The sequence below is a fragment of the Schistocerca piceifrons genome, chromosome 2 (assembly GCF_021461385.2).
Source record: "Schistocerca piceifrons isolate TAMUIC-IGC-003096 chromosome 2, iqSchPice1.1, whole genome shotgun sequence".
Lineage (NCBI taxonomy): Eukaryota > Metazoa > Arthropoda > Insecta > Orthoptera > Acrididae > Schistocerca > Schistocerca piceifrons.
The window spans coordinates 195,084,365-195,106,964 of NC_060139.1; the positions used below are offsets into that span (position 1 = coordinate 195,084,365).

The 22,600-nt window shown below is 40.8% G+C and overlaps 1 non-coding gene across 1 annotated transcript; it reads right to left on the reverse strand.

The window, feature by feature from the left end:
* Positions 1 to 15,391: 15,391 nt before the first annotated feature.
* Trnas-cga lies at positions 15,392 to 15,465 on the reverse strand. Its single transcript has one exon. It is a non-coding gene; the product is annotated as a tRNA-Ser (tRNA).
* Positions 15,466 to 22,600: the final 7,135 nt, after the last annotated feature.

Genomic DNA, 22,600 nt, shown 5'->3' on the forward strand with positions numbered 1-22,600 from the left:
GCGTTTCTGAAGAAGAGAAATTTGTTAACATCCAGTATTGATTTAAGTGTCAGGAAGTCATTTCTGAAAGTATTCGTATGGAGTGTAGCCATGTATGGAAGTGAAACATGGACGATAAATAGTTTGGACAAGAAGAGAATAGAAGCTTTCGAAATGTGGTGCTACAGAAGAATGCTGAAGATCAGATGGGTAGATCACATAACTAATGAGGAAGTATTGAATAGGATTGGGGAGAAGAGAAGTTTGTGGCACAACTTGACCAGAAGAAGGGATCGGTTGGTAGGACATGTTCTGAGGCATCAAGGGATCACCAATTTAGTATTGGAGGGCAGCGTGGAGGGTAAAAATCGTAGAGGGAGACCAAGAGATGAATACACTAAGCAGATTCAGAAGGATGTAGGTTGCAGTAGGTACTGGGAGATGAAAAAGCTTGCACAGGATAGAGTAGCATGGAGAGCTGCATCAAACCAGTCTCAGGACTGAAGACTACAACAACAACAACATGATTTGGAAAAGTAAGTCTCTTTTAGGATAAATCCAGACAAAAGGTTGCCCTGCCTAAATAGTATCTCCATCATTTAAAATAATACTGAAACAATCACTCACAAGATAGGTTTTAAGATGCCAACTATTACACATACCAGATGTCACAAAGAAACACAAACCATTGGAAAAAGTAACATGGGGCATTTCGCAGACTTAACAATCCTCCATCAAAACGTGCAACTATTAGACATTGAGCTCCAATCTTTGAACTGCACAGTAGTTTGAGATACTGAGCACTGGTGTAGAGACACAGAAATCCAGTGTGTAGTATTATCATTGTATGAAAGGGTAAATACTTACTGCAGAACTGCTTAAAGGGGTGGAGGATCATGCATGTATATCAGAAAAGGAACACAGTTCAAATCGAGACATGACCTCAGTAGAGTAAGTGAAGACAAAACTTTGAAATCTCAGCTATTGAATTAACAGGGCTTGATATCACCAAGAACTTAATCATTTTGTGTGTGTATAGATCTCCCAAATTTTTCAATAAATTAACAGAAGTTTTAGATAAATTCTCAAGTACAGAGGCAACATAATTCTGTGTGGGGACACTAACATCAACACTAATATCATAAAAGAATCCATCAGCACCCTCATAAATATCCTTCAAAGTTTTGGCATGTCCCATTTGATCAATAGTGCAACAAGGATTACTACAATGACTATCAGCAATTGGCCATGTGGTGATAAATATGGACAGGGAAAAATGTGATGTAGCTGTAAAAGATATCGGACTATCAGACCATCTCAGTCAAATAACAACAGTAAATTCAGGCACTGAATCATTCCCTAAACTACAAACCTACCAACGACATCTGTCAGAAATCAAAATAAAAGATTTTTCAAAAGAACTAGCAAAACAAAGCTGGGATAAAGTGTATAACGAAACCAATGACACTTAAATTCTCTAAATTCTCCACATTATTTAAATTGAACTTTGAAAAGGCATTTCCAAAAGTATGCATGTCTGTATCAACGTCTGACAAAAATATATGGATAACAGCAAGTATTAAGAAGTTCTTACAAACACTTAAATACCTCAGTTCCTGGAAAAAGAGTCAAAATGATCCAGAATTCTTAAATTTCTATCGTAGATACAAAAAGATCTGTAAGAAGGTGCTGATTTCTGCAAAAAAGTCATTTAATGATGGAATAATATATGATGCAAAGAATAAAAGCAAAGCAATTTGGGATGTTATAAAAAAGGAAATGGGGAGAGGCAAACAAATGCAAAATAACATACTGTTAAGGGAGTGGGATAAGGTAATAAATGATCCACAACACTTAGCAAACTATGTAAACGAGCATTTTTCAAGTATTGCAGAGACGTTACAGAAAAAATTCCCCAAAACAAATATAACACCTGTAAATAATGTTGCACTAAATACAACGATATTACTTCTAACCATAGAGAATGAAGTCAATAAAACCTTTAAAAAACTAAAAAATGAAAAGTCAGTAGGGTTAGATGAAGTACCAAAGTGTGTACTGAAACAAAGAATAGAGATTATAAAGACCCTTTAACAAATATAATAAATGAATCCTTCATATCGGGGACATTTCCAGAGCAGTTAAAACAGGTAAGAGTTGTGCCTTTGCTTAAGAAAGGTAATGCAGAAGGAATAGAAAATTACTTGCCCATTTCCCTGCTGTCACCATTCTCAAAAATAATAGAAGCAATTATGAAAGACAGATTAATGAATTACCTGAATAAACTGAATCACAGCTTGGTTTCCGGAGTGGCAAAAATACGGAGTCAGCCATAGTAGGATTCACAGAAGTTGTACTTGATGGTCTTGATAAAGATGAGTGTGTCACAGGTATATTTTTGGATCTTTCTAAGGCCTATTGTTCAGTCGACCAAAAGATTCTATGAAATAAGTTAGAATCATTAGGAATAAGAGAAATAGCTAATGACTGGTTTCGATCATACCTAGCAGATAGGTTAGAAAGAGTAGAGATAACACAGACCTCAAATAGATCTAAAGATTTAATAAAACACTTATCAGAACCAAAATACACTCCTGGAAATGGAAAAAAGAACACATTGACACGGGTGTGTCAGACCCACCATACTTGCTCCGGACACTGCGAGAGGGCTGTACAAGCAATGATCACACGCACGACTAGGCGGACACACCAGCAACCGCGGTGTTGGCCGTCGAATGGCGCTAGCTGCGCAGCATTTGTGCTCCGCCGCCGTCAGTGTCAGCCAGTTTGCCGTGGCATACGGAGCTCCATTGCAGTCTTTAACACTGGTAGCATGCCGCGACAGCGTGGACGTGAACCGTATGTGCAGTTGACGGACTTTGAGCGAGGGCGTATAGTGGGCATGCGGGAGGCCGGGTGGACGTACCGCCGAATTGCTCAACACGTGGGGTGTGAGGTCTCCACAGTACATCGATGTTGTCGCCAGTGGTCGGCGGAAGGTGCACGTGCCCGTCGACCTGGGACCGGACCGCAGCGACGCACGGATGCACGCCAAGACCGTAGGATCCTACGCAGTGCCGTAGGGGACCGCACCGCCACTTCCCAGCAAATTAGGGACACTGTTGCTCCTGGGGTATCGGCGAGGACCATTCGCAACCGTCTCCATGAAGCTGGGCTACGGTCCCGCACACCGTTAGGCCGTCTTCCGCTCACGCCCCAACATCGTGCAGCTCGCCTCCAGTGGTGTCGCGACAGGCGTGAATGGAGGGACGAATGGAGACGTGTCGTCTTCAGCGATGAGAGTCGCTTCTGCCTTGGTGCCAATGATGGTCGTATGCGTGTTTGGCGCCGTGCAGGTGAGCGCCACAATCAGGACTGCATACGACCGAGGCACACAGGGCCAACACCCGGCATCATGGTGTGGGGAGCGATGTCCTACACTGGCCGTACACCACTGGTGATCGTCGAGGGGACACTGAATAGTGCACGGTACATGCAAACCGTCATCGAACGCATCGTTCTACCATTCCTAGACCGGCAAGGGAACTTGCTGTTCCAACAGGACAACGCACGTCCGCATGTATCCCGTGCCACCCAACGTGCTCTAGAAGGTGTAAGTCAACTACCCTGGCCAGCAAGATCTCCGGATCTGTCCCCCATTGAGCATGTTTGGGACTGGATGAAGCGTCGTCTCACGCGGTCTGCACGTCCAGCACGAACGCTGGTCCAACTGAGGTGCCAGGTGGAAATGGCATGGCAAGCCGTTCCACAGGACTACATCCAGCATCTCTACGATCGTCTCCATGGGAGAATAGCAGCCTGCATTGCTGCGAAAGGTGGATATACACTGTACTAGTGCCGACATTGTGCATGCTCTGTTGCCTGTGTCTATGTGCCTGTGGTTCTGTCAGTGTGATCATGTGATGTATCTGACCCCAGGAATGTGTCAATAAAGTTTCCCCTTCCTGGAACAATGAATTCACGGTGTTCTTATTTCAATTTCCAGGAGTGTACATTAATATACGGGTTCCGCAAGGTAGCATATTAGCACCAATACTATTCCTGATATACATCAACGACTTTCCCAGTTGTGTTACACATGATGGAAAAATTCTCTTCGCTGATGACAGCAATATTATAGTCACGGAGAACACAAAAGAACTCCTTGCAGAGAAAACTATGTAACTCTCAAGGACGTTTACGGCTGGTCAATAAGCAATAAAGTAACATGGAACATAAAGAAAACTAATGCCATGAATTTCAGTTTGAAGAGGAAAACTAACAATATTAAATTTAGATGTCACCTCTCTAGACTAGATTTGATTAGATTAGAATAGATTAATACTTGTTCCATAGATCATGAATACGACACTTCGTAATGATGTGGAATGTGTCAGGTTAATAAAAAATGTCTGTACAAGATATTACATTACATAAAATATTGCATGACACTAATGTTTAAGTTGGTTTTTTCCCCTCCCTTAATTTATATCTAAAAATTCAGCCAATGAGTAAAAGGAGTTGTCATCTAGAAATTCTTTTAATTTATTTTTAAATGTTGGTTGGCATCTGTCAGGCTTTGATGCTGTTTGGTAGGTAACCAAAGACTTTTGTGGCAGCATAATTTACCCCTTTCTGTGCCAAAGTCAGATTTAATCCTGCACAGTGAAGATCATCCTTTCTCCTGGTGTTATAGCTATGCACACTGCTATTACTTTTGAACTGGGTTGGATTATTAACAACAAATTTCATAAGTGAATATATATACTGTGAGGTTACTGTGAGGATCCCTAGATCCTTAAATAGATGTCTGCAGGATGACCATGGGTGGGCACCAGCAATTATTCTGATTACTTTTCTACTCAACGATGAATTACCCCAGAATATGATGCCGTATGAAAGCAGTGAATGAAAGTAGGCATAGTAAGCTAATTTACTGAGATTCTTATCACCAAAATTTGCATACGTAGCTGAACTCAGACGTTTCAGCAGACCATCAATGTGTTGCTTCCGGTTTAACCTCTCATCAATGGACACACCTACAAATTTTGAAAATCCTACCTTACCTACAGACTTCTATTCAAAGTCTATATTTATTACTGGAGTTGTGCCATTTACTGTACGGAACTGTGTATACTGTAATTTATCAAAATTTAAAGAGAGTCCGTTTGCTGAGAACCACTTAATAATTTTGTGAAAAACATCATTTACAATTACATCACTTAGTTCTTGGTTTTTGGATGTTATTACTATACTTGTATCATCAGCAAAAAGAACTAACTTTGCATCTTCATCAATGTGGAATGGTAAGCCATTAACATATATCAAGAACAGTAAAGGACCTAAGACCGAACCCTGTGGGACCCCGTACCTGATAGCCTCCCCCCCCCCCCCCCCCCAGCTTGAGGAATCAGCTGTTGTTTTAACATTACATGAACCACTTATTTCAACTTTCTGCATTCTTCCAGTTAAGTATGAATTAAACCATTTGTGCACTGCCCCCTCAAACCATAATGATTTAGCTTATCTAAAAGAATTCCATGATTTACACAATCAAAGGCCTTTGAGAGATCACAAAAAATGCCAATGGGTGATGTCCAGTTATTCAGAGCATTTAATATTTGATCAGTGGAAGCGTATATAGCATTTTCTGTTGAAAAGCCTTCCTGAAAACCAAACTGACACTTTGTTAGTACTTTATTTTTACAAATATGGGAGGCTACTCTTGAATACATTACTTTCTCAAAAATTTTTGATAGGGCTGTCAGAAGAGAGATTGGGCGGCAGTTGTTGACATCCGACGTATCCCCCTTTTTATGCAATGGTTTTACAATGGCATATTTCAGTCTATCGGGGAAAACACCCTGCTCCAAAGAGCTATTACATACGTGGCTGAGAATCCTACTTATCTGTGGGGAACAAGCTTTAAGTACCTTGCTGGAAATGCCATCAATTCCGTAAGAGCTTTTACTTTTCAGTGAGTTTATTATTTTACTGATTTCAGAGGGAGAGGTTGGTGGAAATACAGTTGTTTCAAACTGCACAGGTATGGCCTCCTCTATTAGTAGTCTTGCCTCTTCTAGTGAAGATCTAGATCCTATTTTCTCCACAACATTTAAAAAATGATTATTGAAAATATTTTCAGTTTCTGATTGTTTGTCAGTACACTTGTCATTCAGTTTTATGGCACTAAAGTCTTCCTGTGCTCTTGGTTGCCTTGTTTCCCTTTCAATAATATTCCAAATTGCTTTAATTTTATTATCAGAGTTACTGATCTCAGACATGATACACATGCTTCTGGACTTTTTAATAACTTTTCTTAGTACCGGACAATAGTTTTTATAATATTGAACAATTTCGGGGTCAGTACTCCTTCTTGTTGTTAGATACAGTTCTTTTTTATGGTTGCAAGGTATTCTTATTCCTTTAGTTAGCCAAGTTTTTTATATGTCTTCTTGGAATTATGTTTAACTATTTTCTTGGGAAAACAATTTTCAAATACCCCTTAAAAATGTATTGTGAAACAAGTTATATTTCAAGTTTGCATCAGGTTCCTTATACACTTCATCCCAGTCTAGCTGCTGTAGGCTTTCCCTAAAGTTTGCAATATTTATATTGTTAATTGAACGCACTGCTTTGAAATTCTGATTTGAGATACTGCATGGAGCTATGCCATGTACTGTAACTAGCTGTGCACCATGGTCTGAAAGACCATTCTCAACAGGATAAGCATTTATGTCCTTAAACTTATCTTGGTCTATAAAAAAGTTATCTATCAATGTCCTGCTGTTCTTTGTTATCCGAGTAGGAAAATCAATGACGGAGCTCAAATTGAAAGAACTGAGTAATACTACAAGGTCATTCTTCCTATTACACTCTTTCAGGGAATCAACATTGAAATCCCCACAAATTATAATTTGGTTCCCCCTGTCTGACAGATAGCACAACAAAGCATCCAAATTTTCTAGAAATAGCTGGAAATTTCCTGAGGGGGACCTATACACTGTTACAATTATAAAAGTGCCATCATTTAGTTTTAGTTCAGTGGCACATGCTTCCATATGTTGCTCTATACAAATTTTTTTAGTTTCTAAATTTTTTATACTGTGGAAGCTTTTGACATATATGGCAATTCCTCCTCTCATCATATTATCTCTACTTACATGTGCAGCTAATTTGTACCCATTGATGCTAACCTTTTGCATATCAGTGACAATGTGATGCTCAGACAGGAATAGTACATCTATTACATTCTCAGTTTCTACATCTTCTAAACAAAGCAGAAGCTCTTCAATCGCCCAATATTTTGATGAAATATACTAACATTACTTTTCACTTTACTTTTGTGAGTATCTCGAACTTTTTTAACATCTTTAGTACTTGCCTGGCTGAGTTTCCCACTGGACACTGATCTTACACTAAAAAAGAGTTTCCACCATGAGATGTAGTTCCTGCCCCCTTTAAATATCCTGCTATCAGCCCAGCCAGTTTACCCTTCCCTTTCTTGTTGAGGTGTAGCCCATGTCTAGTATAGTCCCACCTACAGAGTGAATCAACAGGAACCACACCAATGTGTGACCCTGCACCAGATCCAAGTAGCCATTCAAACTCCAAAATAAACCCTCCTGACAGAAGAGCTCAAGTGAGGTCGATCGTGGCGCTCCAGAACCGACACAAACTCAATACTGGTATGACTCGATGTTGATGCAATCTTTGCCAGGTCACACTCTGTGCTGTACCCCGGATCTCTGTCAATACTGTTGCCCGGCCCACCCACAATAACCACGGTATCTTCCTTAGTAAAGCCTCTACATAGTGAACCTAAATCCTCTGTAACCTGCCCCAGCCCAGCACTAGGTTTGAAAAAACTTGTGACCTGGTATTCTGACCCTAATTCATCCTGCAGAAGTTGGCCCACACCCCTAGCATGCGAACTACCTAGCAACAAGACTTTCTTTCTCTTTGCAGACTTCCCTACATTCTTATTCAATTTGCTTCTGAAAGCTTGTTGAGCCCTGTCTACATCTACTTCTGTGAGAGGCTCATCAGTTTCTGACTGAGGCAACAGGTCAAACCTATTTTTTACATTAATAACAAAGCTGTCAGAAGAATTTTTTGGCTTGTTCCTTATGCCTGTTGCCACTTCCCACCCCTGTTTACCCTTCTCCCCCCTTAACCTGACCAGTTCTCGCCTACCCTCATCTAACTCAGCCTGAAGGGCAGCAATTTTCCCCTCCTGTTCCACAATCTTTCTATCTCTACTGCATAGCCTACAGAACCACTGATGAGTCTCGCTCATTTTCCCAATTCCCACGCCACTACAATCGCCCCAATGAAAAACGTTACTACATCCATCACACCAGACCCCGGAGCTCACGATTCTACGGCACGTCAGGCACTTTACACTCATGGTACAAATCGATCTTAGTGACAGAAAGACAATTAAGTTACCGGAAAACAATGAAAATACCTGTACGAAAAATTAGGCCTACTTGCAGCAATGTAAACAGCGGTTCAGAAGTTTATTACTGGAAATTACTTAAGAGATGACGATACTCTACAGATATAAAGGGGCAGCAAACGTATTTAGCACACTAAACTATCAGTAAATACACTTAAAAATGCGGTAAAAAGTTTAATCTGAAAGCTCAAAAGTTCGGCCTGGCCGCGATATGTAAACAAAACGAACTTTACGTGATTACTGTGAAAATACGCAAGTAAGACAAAAACCTTTAATGGTACGCTTGAAGAGCACTATAATTAACGTAATAAATTAGTTTAAAGTGTTAAAAACAGTTTATTACTACTTAAATTAGTTATCTTGTACGACAGCTGTGACTCAGACGTCCTTATAGCAGGCGCAGGGCTACCACTTCTCCTTATCAGTCCCGACTGTAACAATGTAAAATTTCAGGGAACTAATATCGTTTCTCAGTTGAAGTGGTGTGAACACAGTAAGGTACTTGCAAACAGAATGTCGTCATCATGTTATGCCCTTAGAATCCTATCATCAGTTTGTAACATGCAGTGTCTTTTAGTTACACACTATTCAGATGTACACTCAGTTCTTAGCTATGGACTTCTTTCTTGGGGAATCAATGCACAAAATATGAACACAATTTTCAAACTCCAGGAAATAGCCATAAGAATGATAACGAAAAATAGTAGTCGAGCTCATTTTAAAGATCTGTTCAAAACACTGGGGGTTCTAACTGCTCCATGTGAATACATTTACCAGTCAGTTGTACACATCAAAAATAACATTGGTAATTACTGCACAAACAGCTCTGTCTATGACCATGGAACAAGAGCTAGAATCAACCTACATTTACCAAGAAGAAATAAACATAAAACTCAAAACAGCATTTACTATCAAGGAATAAAACTGTACAGTAAATTACCAAAAGAGATAAAAGAAATTGCTAAAATACACTTATTTAAAAAGGTAGCTATAAAGTACCTGTTATGTAATGCATTTTATACATTGAAGGATTACTTAGATAAAACAGAGTAGGGGTTTGGTAAAAAAAGTTATACAAATAGATAATAATAATGATAATAAAACATCCAACATTCCACAGGACACCTTTACACTATGTTTTTTCCTTCTTTTTTCCTTTTCTATAAAAACTTACCCCCAAGCTATGCATAGCACAATACTAACAACACTTCTTCTTTTTGAGCTCAACATCTCACTCTTTATAGAAGGATGCTGACTCAGTTTTTCAGCAAAGTAAATGCGGAGTTGCACTGCAGAAAATGGCCCAGAGATCACCAGTGTGTGTGTGGTGAGCGAAGTGTTACGAAGCAATGTGTGTAAAGAGTTTCCACTGACTGATAGTGAGATATGAGTGAACAGAATGCATTACATTTTTTAATAAGTTGTTTGTAAAAAAAACTATTGTACACCAGGAGTAAATCTAAAGATTGTCTACAACTAGAAGTCTGTAAATGTATACAAATTATCTTATTTTAAATTCGTCAAACTTGTAAGTGTTTTATATCTTTGTAAAAAGAGATCTCTGTATGAATAAAGCTAATACTACTACTACTACTAGAGATTTAAAAAATAATTGTGGATGGTTGGGTTCAGCCTAATCATGCTCAACTTTATATGAGCTTCAGTATTATTGGAGCTGATGATACAGATTATCCAACCTGTGACGTAAAATCAAACAAAAAATTGATTGACATCTAGGTGGCGAAGCTGTTTGAGGTTATCACAATAAGCAAAGGAAATAATATTTTGTCTAGAATGGAACATACTTTTTATTTCTTTATCTGCCATTATTCAGTTGTCTTCATGTCCATCCAATGAGTTAACTACAGAGAGTCATATCCTTAATAACGATAAGATAAAAAGTAAGAAAAATGAAGTACTTTATCCTTTACAAATAATGGGTGTTTTCTTCAAAGATTATAAAAAAATTATTTAGGATGGAGATTTAACTGTAATTTTTCTTTAGAGTTCTCATGCAGACGATGCCCTCTTTCGTTAGGCTGGCCATAATCAAGCTGGTGCTGAAGGAATGACCACATTTCCTAAGAAGAGCAAAATTGTTTTGGAAACAATGGAAATCCGAGTTCTTGTCGTTAGGACTATTCAATCAAGCTAGAGCAAGAAAGACTAAAAAATTTGAATATTCCCATATCTTTCTTTGAATCACAAACAATAGATATTGCTGGGTGGAATGGAAAGAAATTTTGAACTAGATATCATCAATTACTATAATTCTGCAGACTTTGATATGTCTTATTTCATTTTCTTTGTTTTTCAGAAAAATAGGAAGACTAATAACTTGCTTGAATTTTCCATGTTTGATCATTTCAAATTACAGAATATATATGTAAAGAATGGAAGAAATGAAGTTTTTCCTCAAGAAATGTGGAATCTAGAGCCACCCAAATAATTATCTGAAACCCATATGATGCTTTCATACATGTTAAGAGAGTCACACAATTGACTAGTTATTTGCATATAAACCCTTCCCAATTTTCTTAAGAAATTACTTCCATCTGTGTCATAAATATGTCTGGGAAAATGAACATGTTAGCTACTCAGAAACAACAATGAAGCTGTGTGCCACAATTCTGATAAAATTCAAATGATAGACTTGCCTATATAGTCAGATATGGCAAGAAAAATTTAACATATGGTGCTCAGCATGGAATTTTGAGTTGAAAATGTTTTTAACCTTAACAAAATTTTGATCGATATAAATGGAGATTCTACTCAAGAAGCTCAACAAACACAAACAGTCCTGATTTGTTTAAAAAGACTGCTGAGTTAGAAGTAAATAATTTATATTATATTAAAAGCCAGATACAGTGAAAAAATTTCTATGGAGCTTGATAGTAAATTTAAAATTGTATTGCAAAACAGATCCTTGAAATTAATTAATGGTTTGGATTTTCAGTATTTAAGATGGAGATATTAAATGGAGATATAAGGTAATGAAGAAACTTAGAAATGCTGATAATTTTTCGTTATACTGAGTTTCGAATTTAATTTTTGAGAATAATATTGACGAAATGACCTACTAGTGGCTGAATGGGCCCACTGACGTGAAAATTTATACCATCTATCAGTTGGAACAACACTAGCGCCCCTACAGGCGAGAAATCAGCCGTAAGATTAACTTTTGTTTTTGATTATTTTTTCTTCTTAATTAACCAAGTAGTTATTATATTTTTATTTTCGAAACATCAGTAAACTATCGAGATACGTAAATTATCGAGAAATAAATGTAAAAATAGACGAATCTCACTGATTCAGCGCCATAAACTACAATTTATTCATGGAGAAATGCTTTAGAATACATGAGTAATTGTAACTTTATGCTGTTAGAAACAAGAGAATATAAACTCATACTTCTTGCACGAGAAAGAGATTTCTTTAGTTGTCTGTCCTTACTATGATAGGCACTCTCCTTGACACCTTACAATTATGTATGAAGTCTAATGATTTGCGCATTATTAAACTTCATTCTAGTTTCCAGTGCATGAATATTTTAATGTTAATTGTTTTTTGTTTGAAAAGTGAAAGTGTTGATAATTCTTGCCGTTTGTGACTCAGATTTAGCAACAATAGTGGAATTGTTTTGTTCTTTGTTGGGTAACACATTATTAACTTTCGATGTTCTTCTATCACGTTTGTATGGTTTACCCTTCAGCAACAGTTATTGTCGCTTACTTGGTACGTTACATAATATAGGTATTACATTTCATAATAGTTTCCTGCATTCCTGATTCACTATGAATGGAAGTGTAGCGAACAAAACTTCTAGAAGTCTTTCTGCAGAAAATCAAGTCTTCTGCTGTTTAATAGTTTCTTTATTTAAGAGAAAATGACATTCTTATATAAATGCATGACACCCGATACCGCATGCAGAAGTGTTCCTTGTTGGCCGCTTGGAGCACTGTAATCGCAGAATATAGCCAAAAATGGGCAGCAGTGTCGCCTCTGTAGTTATAGGTTGTACGGGGACTATGAACGTTAATCACTACACTCACTGCGATAATTTTGTTTCATATTCCGGGTTCGAAAGGTCACCTTGTGAACCCGGAAAATAAAAAAAACAAATTCCAAACTTATCGCAGCGAGTGTATCGATTAATGTTCCACTATCTAGTATGTGAGTATGAGTATCGCTGAGGAACTAGAACTGTGATAGTGTGTTGTTTGTTTATTGTTTTGTATAATGTGTAATGTAGTGTAAACAGTACGGACTAGAATATAACTAACAGAGTTCTTCAGCGTTTTTGTGTTTTCTACAACGAGTAATATCCAAAAATTTATAGAAAAATGGCTGCAGCTTCGGGAACGAATGACATTTCAGGAGAAACAAGCAGAGAGAATGAAGAAACTGAGAGAGCTTCACAGTAAAAAGGGTAAATGTCGCATTTCATTTGAAGGATCATTTTGTTCTTTGGTCGTTCAATGGTATAAAGAGTACTAAATTAAATGATAAAATGTGGCGTAAGATGTTTCGTTGATTTCTTTTACTAGGCTACCTTTTGTTTTTTAATTGACTACCATGCCTCCACTATGGAACTCGTAGTAGGTTAGATTCAAAGTATCTGCATTTATATGTAATAAAACCCATATTGGGAAACCGATTTCTGTTGTGAAATCGATTGTTTCCGATGTTGTGTTCACACCAAAGACTAGTTTGACACAGTTCGCTACGCCACTCAACCCTGTGCTGTCGTCGTCGATCAAATAATAATTGGAAACCTACATCAAGTTAAACCTGGCTACTGTATTAGTTGATTGGTCTCCCGCAACAATCCCCCCCCTCCCCCCCCCCCCCCCCCCCCCAGTTCCCCCCTAATAACTAATTGATGATTCCTTGGATTCTAAGAATGTGTGCTATCAGCTTACCTTCTTTTAGTCAGGTTAAACCACAATTTCCCCCCCCCCCCCCCCAGTCTGTTTAGTTTCTCCTCTTCAGTAATCTGCTTCAGTGCAGATGAGTGATACCACAAACTTTGGCTGACACAAGCATTGTACCAGGTGGTGTCCAGTTTTATCTCCCCCCCCCCATTTCCATGTTGTCCTACTATTTTTTCTTTCTATTCCCCTTCCTATTATTGAATCTCCAATATTTAACTGGTGATCCCTTGATGTCTCAGAATGTGTCCTGTCAACTGATCCCCTCATCTAATCACGTTGTGTCACGAAATTTCTTTCTCCCCAATTCTGTTCCGTACCTTCTGATTAGTTATATGATTTGCTTACTTAATCTTCAGCATTCTTCTGTAGAACTACATTCCAGAAGCCTCAGTTAATGGACAATGATTTCAATGCATCATCATCTCTCGTGCTGCCCCTGTTCTCAGGGAATTTAATATAATTTGCCATATCTGGTTTATTTGTTTTGTGCCTAATACTTGTACTCCAAATTGTATTTACTTTGTTCTCAGAATTTTGAGTACTTATTAATTTTTTGATGTGCATTACATGGTATTTCTACTTTTTCATGATGTGGTGAAAGATTTCATAATACTTTGTCAGTCAAGTCTGACCTTAGATGTGTTCATGTTCTTTGTGGGCAGTTATGTGAGTGGATGAGACTTAAAAAAATGTGGTGGTGGGGTCTGTAGCCTACAATACCCCATGTGACACATACTGTTGCTCTCAGGTAATCGATGTTAATTTGAAAATATATTTGGAAGTTGAAGAAAGACTGTGGAGGATAAGTATGTCTTAATAACCATAACAGCATTGGAATTCTATGCAGCGTAAGATACATACAGGTCATTCTTCTTGAATCTGTAAAACCAATCTTCATCCCTTCTTACTAAACAGAAACACAGAAATGAAAGTGCATCACGATGTTTGCTTATATCTGTCAGCAGCAGAACAGAAATTTAGCAGCATGGCATTGTTTCAGTGAGAGTTTTGCCCAGTGAGCACTGCAGGTACCTGGTTTGAATCAGAAATTGTTTTTTGGTGGAGAAACATTCTGGATGAAAATTCCCCGAACTTGAGTCATAAAGCTGAAATCATCTTTTGCCCCTCCCACAGCAGTGCAGCTGTTGAACGTGTGCTCTTTGTCTCACCCAGCAGGATGAGTTGAACAATGTAACCCCATCTAAACATTACTGATAAATAATAGAAAAAACACATTATTTGTTCATTTGACAACAATAATTGTTGTCATCAGGAATGGGCTATTGTTATGCAAGAGGCATATAAAAAGGAAAGGATACTGAAAGAGGTGGAAGCAAAATGTATTTAAAGTTTTAGCAAATGCATAAGAAGAATTAACAACAGTGGAAATTCTGAGTTGGAATGATAAGTAAAATAAGGAAAAGGCAATCACTCACCTATAGCTGATTGATGTGGGGTGCACATAGGAGATACAGAAAACAGTATTTACGCAAGTTTTTTGAGCTCTTGCTTTTTGTCTAATATATATATATATTCGCACACACAGTAAACACATTCACCACACAGACACACGCCCAAAGAGTACATAGCCATGGCGAGACGTGACCATTGATTATTGAGAGCAGTTGCCTGTCAGATGGATGTGGAGATGAGTAGGGTAGGAAGGACACATGAATCGAGGAGGAAGTTGTGTGAGGCAGGCCTTTCGACAGATGACTCAGTAGCTACACACCAAGACAAAAGGTGTTCAGAGGAGTACATAAGAGGTAGAGGGGAGAGGAGGGGGGGGTGAGCGAAGGAAAGGAGAGAGAGGGAGATGGGTGGGAGAGAGAATACCCACATTGGGAGGGGGGGGGGGGGGGGGGGAGCAGGGAAACAGGACAGGAGTGTTGTTGGACAGAAAAGAGAAGAGAAAAGGTAAGATGAGGCAGTGGGAAATAGGTTAGCAAAGAATGAGATTTTCACTCTGCAGCGGAGTGTGCGCTGATATGAAACTTCCTGGCAGATTAAAACTGTGTGCCCCGACCGAGACTCGAACTCGGGACCTTTGCCTTTCGCGGGCAAGTGCTCTACCATCTGAGCTACCGAAGCACGACTCACGCCCGGTACTCACAGCTTCACTTCTGCCAGTATAACGTCTCCTACCTTCCAAACTTTACAGAAGCTCTCCTGCGAACCTTGCAGAACTAGCACTCCTGAAAGAAAGGATATAGCGGAGACATGGCTTAGCCACAGCCTGGGGGATGTTTCCAGAATGAGATTTTCACTCAGCAGCGGAGTGTGCGCTGATATGAAAACTTCCTGGCAGATTAAAACTGTGTGCCCGACCGAGACTCGAACTCGGGACCTTTGCCTTTCGCGGGCAAGTGCTCTACCATCTGAGCTAACCGAAGCACGACTCACGCCCGGTACTCACAGCTTCACTTCTGCCAGTATCTCGTCTCCTACCTTCCAAACTTTACAGAAGCTCTCCTGCGAACCTTGCAGAACTAGCACTCCTGAAAGAAAGGATATAGCGGAGACATGGCTTAGCCACAGCCTGGGGGATGTTTCCAGAATGAGATTTTCACTCTGCAGCGGAGTGTGCGCTGATATGAAACTTCCTGGCAGATTAAAACTGTGTGCCCGACCGAGACTCGAACTCGGGACCTTTGCCTTTCGCGGGCAAGTGCTCTACCATCTGAGCTACCGAAGCACGACTCACGCCCGGTACTCACAGCTTCACTTCTGCCAGTATCTCGTCTCCTACCTTCCAAACTTTACAGAAGCTCTCCTGCGAACCTTGCAGAACTAGCACTCCTGAAAGAAAGGATATAGCGGAGACATGGCTTAGCCACAGCCTGGGGGATGTTTCCCAGAATGAGATTTTCACTCTGCAGCGGAGTGTGCGCTGATATGAAACTTCCTTGCAGATTAAAAACTGTGTGCCCGACCGAGACTCGAACTCGGGACCTTTGCCTTTCGCGGGCAAGTGCTCTACCATCTGAGCTACCGAAGCACGACTCACGCCCGGTACTCACAGCTTCACTTCTGCCAGTATCCTCGTCTCCTACCTTCCAAACTTTACAGAAGCTCTCCTGCGAACCTTGCAGAACTAGCACTCCTGAAAGAAAGGATATAGCGGAGACATGGCTTAGCCACAGCCTGGGGGATGTTTCCAGAATGAGATTTTCACTCTGCAGCGGAGTGTGCGCTGATATGAAACTTCCTGGCAGATTAAAACTGTGTGCCCGACCGAGACTCGAACTCGGGACCTTTGCCTTTCCGCGGGCAAGTGCTCTACCATCTGAGCTACCGAAGCATGACTCACGCCCGGTACTCACAGCTTCACTTCTGCCAGTATCTCGTCTCCTACCTTCCAAACTTTACAGAAGCGAACCTTGCAGAACTAGCACTCCTGAAAGAAAGGATATAGCGGAGACATGGCTTAGCCACAGCCTGGGGGATGTTTCCAGAATGAGATTTTTCACTCTGCAGCGGAGTGTGCGCTGATATGAAACTTCCTGGCAGATTAAAACTGTGTGCCCCGACCGAGACTCGAAACTCGGGACCTTTGCCTTTCGCGGGCAAGTGTCTTGGTGGTAGAGCACTTGCCGCGAAAGGCAAAGGTCCCGAGTTCGAGTCTCGGTCGGGGCACACAGTTTTTAATCTGCCAGGAAGTTTCATATCAGCGCACACTCCGTGGCTAAGCCATGTCTCCGCTATATCCTTTCTTTCAGGAGTGCTAGTTCTGCAAGGTTCGCAGGAGAGCTTCTGTAAAGTTTGGAAGGTAGGAGACGAGATACTCCGCAGAAGTGAAGCTGTGAGTACCGGGCGTGAGTCGTGCTTCGGTAGCTCAGTTGATAGAGCACTTGCCCGCGAAAGGCAAAGGTCCCGAGTTCGAGTCTCGGTCGGGCACACAGTTTTTAATCTGCCAGGAAGTTTCAGATTAGCAAAGGTTTAGGCGAAGGAGATTGCGAGAGTGCAGTATATGCTGGAGAGAAAATTTCCACCTGCATAGTTCAGAGAAACTAGTGCTGGAAGGAAGTATCAAAATGGCTGTAATGAAGCAGCTATTGAAATCATTAGCCCAAGCTTTAGGCTCGGAAATCTGTTTTATGGATGAACTGGTTAGGATCCTGTTTGTCAGTAACTGCTTTGACAAGAGTATCAGTACATTTCAACAACTCACACTTTCCACTGCATGGCTGGCGAACGGGTGACAGCTGTAAAAGTGGAGGTACTATTCGAGTTTGTCACACTAGATATGAACAGACGTATTGATGGAGCCATCTGACAGGTGAAAATTGACCTGTAGAAAGGTGGCTTTTTGAGTTGGGTAAGACCAGTGGATGTGGATTTGGGAGCAAGTGTTGAGGTTATGCAGGAAAGAGCAAAGATTGTCCCTGCTACAAGTCCAGATCACGAAAATGTTACACAGGGAATCTGAACCATATAAGAGTTTTAGATGTAGACTAGATAGGAAGGATTCCATCATATGGCCCATAAATAAGTTGGCATAGAATGGTGCTATGCGAGTACCTTTGGTAGTACCACAGATTTTTTTTTATAGATTTGGCCTTCGAAAGTGAAATAATTATGGATCAGCCAGGTGGTGTGTTTGCTATCAGGAGTATGTAGGGAAAGATAGTGCTGTAAGGCCATGGTCATGGGGATGTTAGTATGTAAGGAAGTCTCATCCACAATCTGGTGGTAACGGGAGACAGAATCTGCGGAAAGGTGGTGAAGGAAGTCAGCGGTGTCTTGAACGTAGGATGAGAGGCTACGGACTATAGTTTGGAGATGTTGGTCAACAAAGGCAGAGCTTTGTTCTGTTGGAGCTAGTATGGGATGATCAGTAGGAAGATCTGTCGGGATCGGGTTTTGTGAAGTTTGGAAAATAAGTAAAAGGTGGGGTGTGGGGGGGGGGGCTGGGGGGGTTACTGGTGTGAGGAGGGAGATGGATTCAGGTGTCAAGGTTTGGAATCAACTAAGGCCTTGAGGAGCTGCTTGGGTTCGTATTGGACTTCTGGAATGGGATAATGGTTGTAAGGTTTTGCATGCAGAGTTGTCAGAAATGTGGCAGAGATGCTTAGCAATGTGGTCACTACAATTGAGCCTTTCTCTGGAGTAATGACTTAACTGAAATCCACATCAGTCTGTAATTCCTACACATTATGGTACCACGTCATACATTCTGAAACCAAAATATTTTGTTTATATTTGACTGAAATTTATTACTTTATTCCATATGTGAGAGGTTGTAATGAATAAAAAACTATTTAAAACATTATTTGCTCCGTATCTCGATATCAATATATTTCAGTTAAGTTGTCATTCCAGGGAATGCCTCAATTTATGACCACTGTGGTGGATTCTTTCTTTGCAGAAAATGTGATAGACCTGGATGAGTTTTCAGGTTACAGATAGCTGTACTGTGGACAGATTTCGAAAAGGAAGGTGAGGCCAGGGTAGAAGTGAGGAATTTTTGAAAGCTTACCAGGGTCGAAGGGGAGGAGGATAACAGTTGGAGGGAGGATGGAACTGTTAAACAAGGTTTTGTCAGTATATTATTTGGCAAAGCGATGTTTCTACTGTAGAGATAATGAGTAAAGGAAAGACAGTCCTTCATGAGTCCAGCATGGTTGAACTTAGGTTTTGGGCTAACAGCCAGGCTGATGAGTTCAATAGTTGCTTCACTGTGCATGCCATTTGGGTACTCCCTTCCAGTGCTGGTTTCTCTGAACTTTGGAGGTGGGAATTGTCTCTCCATCATATCCTACACTCTCGCACCAGTCAGTTGTAAGTGAGTGGTGGTTCCTTTCTTTTATTTTATTTTAGCTAAGAAGAGTTACTTACAAAAAATGATGTGATACCTTTGATAACAACAAATGTGTTATGAGAGTGCTACATCGTCAGTCCAGAGATTAGCCATGAACCTAAAAATAATGTTCAAATGTAGTGATATTTTTGCTAGTGGCTGTCTATTTCTTGAAAAACATGGTCTTGGCCAGTTGCGATGATTATACCTTTCTCAAGGTGGTAATCATTGCATGGTACTGCATATTTGCATTTTCATTATATATCACATGTGTTTCAGGCCCTTTTTTTACGTTATAATGTGGCCTTTCTTTTTCATTCTCCCTAGTATCTGTCAAGCAGAAGAAGAGACATATCCTTAAACAAATGCCACAGCCAGTGTATCTCCCTCCCACCTTCCCAGGTGAGCAAGTTCACCCCCCCACCCCCCCCCCCCCCACCCCCCCCCACTTTTCCTCTTACAGTTATATTTCTTACATTGTGTCCTTAGTCAGGCTGTTCTTGGAGCAGTACAGTTTCTCAAAAATAAAGTGGTCACTGTGGTACCTTATCCGTTCAAGAAAATGAGAAATGTTCCAGTCAGCAGCTTAAGCACCCCATGAGCCACATTAATTTCTGAACCACTCTCTGAGCACAGCTGCCATTTTATCTGGCTCATTCCATTACTTCTTCAGTATTATCAAACTCTAAATCAAAACTTCACCAAATTTTCTTTCATATACATGTAATTGTTGTGTCTAGGAATCGTACATACTCAGTTCACTAGACAAACAATCAAACCACTCATATTAATGAGTTTTATTACAATAAGACAATTACAATACTTAACTTTGATAGGTGTGCCACAAGCAAAGAGCGACATGCAAAATAAACAGACTTCTTCAGAATAGACAAACACAGGTGTGTGCTATTTAGAGATCCCTAATGAAGTGGTTAACATTGATGCTGCTATCCAAGTTGGCTGCCACCAGTAGGGTGTGGTTCTTATGTCCTCTTCACCTAGGGGCTGCTTTTTTTTTTTTGTAGTCCTGGAGGGAGGTCGGTCAGTGTGCGATTGGCTGACTTCTTCTCATAGCCTTCTCTTCCCTGTCATTCCCGACTGGCATGCTGGCGCTGACTTGATGTCATAACAGTAATACTAGTTTATTTTAATGAGATCTAACGTGGCATATAAATGGCCCTCTTAGAATACTATATACCAGGAAAAAACGGTTGTCACTGACATGATTGTTCTCCTTTTAGGTCATTGGTTACTTAAACCATTATGAAGGGCAAGGGTACATTTATGGTGATTGATTTATTTTAGTTTGAGAGCATGAGAACATCTGGATGAAAAGTGAATAATTTAGTGGTAAAGGGAACCACACACTGAATAGTAGAAGTGTTGAGTCATCAACATGAGAACAGAAAAGTTTTGCCCGAATTGTTTCCTAAATTAGAGAATGAGAAGAAACGCGCACACGAAAACATACATGTGCATTTGCCCCTCCTTCCCCACACACACACAGCTGAACACACAATGCCGGAATTGCAGTTTGGCAATTTGAATTGGTAGAGGAGTTGTCAGGTGGAGTGGGTAGAGAGAGAGAGAGAGAGAGAGAAGCAGGATGGGGAAGGAGGGGGGGCATAGCTAGCAGCCCACAGTGAGGCAGCTGGTGTGTGAGATAGGAATGTGGGGGGGGGGGGGGGGGGGAGAAAGATATGTACTGGAAAGGAATGGAACATATGGGCACTGGAGCCAGTGAGTTTGTGCAGGGCATATTGCTGATGACTTAAACTTAAAGGTGTTTAATGGGAACGGTTAACAGAACAGAGGAAGGGGAGTCTCTTGAATAGTGCATGTGGCTTCAGCGGGTTAGCAGAGATGGAGGCTAGCAGGATTATGGGAGCAAAGGATGTGTTGCTAGGATAACTCACATTGCATAGCTCAGAAAAGCTAGTGCTGAGAGGAAGGATACAGATGGCACAGGTTGGAAAGCAGCCATTGAACTCAAACATGTTGTGCCACTGAGTGGTCAACCCTGTTTTTGGCCACAGTTTCGTGGTGGCCATTCATTGTGGTGGACAGCTGGTTGTTGGTCATATAAAATACTGTGCAGAAATTGCAGCTGAACTGGTATATGACATAGCCACTTTCACAGGTGGCCTTGCTTCTGATGGGAGCAGATAATTGTTAGTTTCTCCATGTTTGAAGAGTTTGGGGGAATTGGATAAGCCTGTGACAGGACTGGAGTATGATATGCTGGATGTGTGAATCAGGCAGGTCTTGCAACTGGGTGTGCCACATGAAAGTGACCTTCCTTGCAAGGTGTTGGGAATGGCATAGGGCTGGACCTATTGTTGTGTAGGTTGGGTGGAAGGGGGAATATCACTATAGAAGGAGTGGGAAGGATTGTGCTTAGGGTGCCCCTCCCTTCCAAGCACAATGATAAGATAGTCAAGAGCTCTAATGAAGGGCATGATTCAGTTGCTCCATTGCAGGGTGATGAGGCGGGTGCTCCTTTACAGCTGGTTTTTGGTGGTGGTGGTGGTGGTGGTGGTGGTGGGAGGAGGAGGAGGATTATGGGTGTGTGAGGATATTGTGTGGGAAATCTGATAGGGGAATAGGTTTGATGATAAGTACCTGTCTGTGAAGGCCTTTGTAAGACCTTCTTGTCACTGCAGATATGCTGTCCGTGATGAATAGAGGCGATTTCTTGGTGTTGAAGGGGTGACATCTGGATGATCATTGTTTTCATGCCACCAGTTTTGCAGTTCATTGACTTAAAACTCTGCTTGTTCACCACAGTGTAGTATGCAAACATGTTTCCCCTTTTCTAACAAGGGGAGGCCACAATGTTGGGATCACAGATTTACTTCAAACTCTTTACACCTTTAATAGGCTATTGAAACAACATAATGTGCAAGCAGTAAGGTGCACTACTCTGGCCATTCCAAGAAAATCACAAGAGAAGCTTTTTGCGTCTATGATGTAAGTCATGTATTTGTGTGTAGATGCCACACATTGGAGTTTATACTGGTCAAGTGGTTAGCATTCGAGTTACGTAAAAGGAATGTGTATGAGATGACGTTCGACTCCTGCTCAATCTTAACTTTTAACCCCCTTTTTTTCCATCGCTGGTCACATCATGTAATTTATATCACATTTGAGAGGTAATATAGTCTGGTACCGTTCGCCGCGGAATTTGAATCCCCGCCAGACATTGAAGACCCCTAGAGGTCTCTGCGGCATCGCACCGTAAGCTGTGACGACGCGTGCCTCCTGGCCCGCTTTTAGTGTGAGGGCGCCACAGTGGAACACATGGTTCCAGCGGCCAATAGCGGTGCCCTCGATAGACTACTTAAGCGCATGCCTCTCGCTCAGCCAGCCAGTCTAATCTCGCGTACATCTGTGGACACATCGCCTCACGTTAGACAGTTACTTACT